This window comes from Hordeum vulgare, chromosome 7H (assembly GCF_904849725.1).
Source record: "Hordeum vulgare subsp. vulgare chromosome 7H, MorexV3_pseudomolecules_assembly, whole genome shotgun sequence".
In the NCBI taxonomy this organism is placed as follows: domain Eukaryota; kingdom Viridiplantae; phylum Streptophyta; class Magnoliopsida; order Poales; family Poaceae; genus Hordeum; species Hordeum vulgare.
In genome coordinates, this window is record NC_058524.1 from 554,703,763 (window position 1) to 554,707,886 (window position 4,124).

Sequence of the window (4,124 nt, forward strand, 5' to 3'; positions counted from 1 at the left end):
ACTTGCATAGATAGTTCCTAGATCCTCACCATCAGTTCGGAAAAGACAAGAATAACTTTACCAAAGGTACAGTTGTCAAAAACTCGGCACCACCTGCGTTGACAGGCCAGCAGATCCTGGATCATTTAAACGCCCTTGAGCCTGATCGAGAGTGTCTAGGGTATTTCAAGGGGTATAATTCAGAACATGCCTAGACTCCAAAGTCATGCTTGTGGGATTTGCCTTACTTCGAAGACCTCCTTCTTCCACACAACATCGACATGATGCACACCGAAAAGAATATCAGAGAGGCCGTTTTTAATACATTGTTCGACATAGAGGGGAAGCCAAAGGACAATCCTAAAGCTAGAGTTGATCAAGAGACACTATGTCATAGACCATTACAAAACATGCGACAATCGAAAGGAAAGCAGAATTGGTCGAAGCCAAAGGCCTGGTTCAACCTTGGAAGACCAGCTATGAGGGAAATTATCTTGTGGGTCAAAATGCACTTGATGTTCCCTGATGGGTGTCCAGTGAATCTAAAGAGGGGAGCGAGCCTTGAAAAATTGAAAATATTTGGTCTCAAGAGTCATGATTGGCACATATGGCTTGAGCGGGTAATGACGGTGATGTTACGTGGCTTTATAAGTGAGGATGAATGGCTAGTACTGGCAGAGGTGGGCTATTTCTTCTTTGTTGTTTGTGCGAAAGAACTGTAGCCCAGCGTGGTAGATGACATGGAGGAGTTGGCGCCGGAGTTGCTCTGCAAGTTAGAGAAGATCTTTCCACCGGGCTTCTTTAATCCAATGTAGCATTTGATTTTACATCTCCAAACCGAGGCAAGATTGGGTGGACCCATGCAAAATCGTTGGTTCTTTGCAACTGACACGATGCAGAAGAAGCTTCGAGCTAAATGTAAAAATAAGCGTAGAGTTGAAGCAGCGATGGCCGAGGCATTCATTACCGAGGAGGTGCCAAACTTTGTGACAACACACTACAAAGCCAAAAATCATTATTTGCATAATCCCAAGCCTCGGTACAATGATGCTGACCCTAAAAAAGTTGGATCCAACCTCAACCTATTCAAACGGAAGCTCACACCAGCCGGTGCTTCGAAACCAATGACGTTGGATGTCGAAGAACGGTGGAACATTTCTTTGTATATCTTCAACAACCTAACAGAAGTGTGTCCGTACATCAAGTAAGTTCTTGGTACATTTTTTTTCAACTTCTAATTCCTTTGAACTACTCTTATTCCCTGATATTTGATACAGTCGATACGTCGCAAAATTCTCGGATGGAGCGGTCATCCAATATGATTCCGTTGAAGAGTATGAGCTTCTGGCAAAGCACGAAGGCGGCTATCCTGGTTTCATCTCTTGGTTCAAACAAACGGTAATTATATATCAATAATGGACCATTTCATTTCTTGGTATAATTTATGGCTAATGCAACAATCATTTCGTATTAAACTTGTAGGCTAATTTAAAGTCTATGGACGCCGAATTGAGACAAGCTGCTAATGGTTTTGACTATAAGGTCCGTTCATTTGAGAAATACAACATCAACGGTTATCACTTTCGTACCTTTGGAAAAGAGATATCTATGCCCGACCAGAAATCTACAAATTGTGGTGTCTTTGCTCTCGGCAAAGGAGGTATCGAGTATTATGGAAGAGCTGAAGCAATTTATGAACTTCAATTCTATGGTGAAAACACACCGAACGTGGTAGTCTTCAAATGTTATTGGTTCCAGCCAAAGCAGACTAGAAGGACTCATGAACATATAGGCTAGTCGAAATCAATCCAAGCACCCATTTAGATGTTCTTGATGTCTATAATACGGCTCAACATGCGACCCAAGTTTTTTATCTACCGTGGGCCTGTCAAACTGATAAGAATCTGAATGGTTGGTATGTTGTTTATGAAGTGCCGCCACATGCTAGACCACCTCCCTAGATGAAGAGGATTATGAACCTCACATTAATCCAGACACATACGACGGAGAATTTTTCCAAGAAACACGTCTTTCCAAGAAATGTTTCAAGAATCGCTTTACTTCACCCCCAGAACATGGAAGTAGACAGCGACAGTGAATCCGAGTTCACCCCTAAGCCGGAACCAGCAGAGCCGGAACTAGAAGAGGTTACTGCTGTGTATGACATGTCAATTCTTGAACGATTACATAAAGGCATTCCACAAGTTGATGCCGGTGAACCCGACGAGCACGTCATTCATGAAGACTTGCATGATAGTGATGATGATGATGATGCATTTATTGATCCAGACTATTATTAGTTTGTATTCATCCCAACTTAAATTATGTATGTACATATTATTATTCATGTCAGGTGTTCATTTTTTATGTTGTACTAATTTCTTTTACTCTTTATCATGGCATGTGTTGAAAGATAGTGGGTGTGGGTCCAGATCGCTCGGCGGGTACTTATTCGTCGATGGCCCGCGCGAGGGGTGGTAGTTCCGTTCCACTCCTATCTCTCCATAGAGCCTTGGAGGATAGTATGGTGACACCACCCGCAGCTGCTTCTTCTTCGGCGGCGTTGACCATCGGGAGAGCAGGTGATACGTCCATTTTGCATCATGCTTCCATGTTGATATTTATTGCTTTTTGGGCTGTTATGACACTTAGAGGTACAATACTTATGCCTTTTCTCTCTTATTTTGCAAGGTTTACATCAAGAGGGAGAATGCCGGCAGCTGGAATTCTGGCCTGAAAAAGGAGCAAGTTTGAGATGCCTATTCTGTGCAACTCCAAAAGCCGTGAAAATCAATGTGGAAATTTTTAGGAATATATAAAAAATACTGGGCGAAAGAAGTACCAGAGGGGCGCCACCTGGAGGCCACAAGCCTGTCAGGCCCGGCCTACCCACCTGGTCGGGCCTGGGGGCTTGTGAGCCCCCTGTTGCCCCTCCGGCGCTCATCTTTTGCTATATGAAGGGTTTCGTCTGGAAAAAAATCAGAAAGGAGCTTTCCGGAGGATTCGCCACCGCCACGAGGCAGAACTTGAGCAGAACCAATTTAGAGCTCCGGCAGGACGATCCTATCGGGGAAAGTTCCCTCCCGGAAGGGGAAATCGTCACCATCGTCATCACCAACAGTCCTCTCATCGGAGGGGACTCATCACCATCAACATCTTCATCAACACCATCTCATCTCCAAACCCTAGTTCATCACTTGTAACCAATCTCCGTCTCACGACTCCGATTGGTACTTGTAAGGTTGCTAGTAGTGTTGATTACTCTTTGTAGTTGATGCTAGTTGGATTACTTGGTGAAGAGTTTATGTTCAGATCCTTGATGCTACTCATTACCTCTATGGTCATGAATATGATTATGCTTTGTGAGTAGTTACTTTTGTTCCTGAGGACATGGGATAAGTCATGCTAATAGTAGTCATGTAAATCTGGTATTCGTTCGATATTTTGATGTGTTGTATGATGTTTTTCCTCTAGTGGTGTTATGTGAACGTCGACTACATAACACTTCACCATTATTTGGTCCTAGAGGAAGGCATTGGGAAGTATTAAGTAGATGATGGTTTGCTAGAGTGATAGAAGCTTATACCCTAGTTTATGCGTTGCTTTGTAAGGGGCTGAATTGGACCCACTAGTTTAATGCTATGGTTAGACTTTGTCTTAATTCTTCTTTCATAGTTGCGGATGCTTGCGAGAGGGGTTAATCATAATTGGGATTCTTGTCCAAGTAAGGGCAGTACCCAAGCGCCGGTCCACCCACATATCAAACTATCAAAGTAACGAACGCGAATCATATGAACATGATGAAAACTAGCATGACAAAAATTCCCGTGTGTCATCGGGAGCGTTTTTTCTCCTATAAGACTTTGTCCAGGCTTGTCCCTTGCTACAAAAGGGATTGGGCCACTTTTCTGCACCGTTTCTACTTTTGTTACTTGTTGCTTGCTACGAATCATCTCACGACACAATCACTTGTTATCGATAATTTCAGTGCTTGCAGATATTACCTTGCTGAAAACCACTTGTCAGATCCTTCTGCTCCTCGTTGGGTTCGACACTCTTACTTATCGAAAGGACTACGATTGATCCCCTATACTTGTCGGTCATCAAGACTAGTTTCTGGCGCCGTTGCCGGGGAGTGAAGCGCC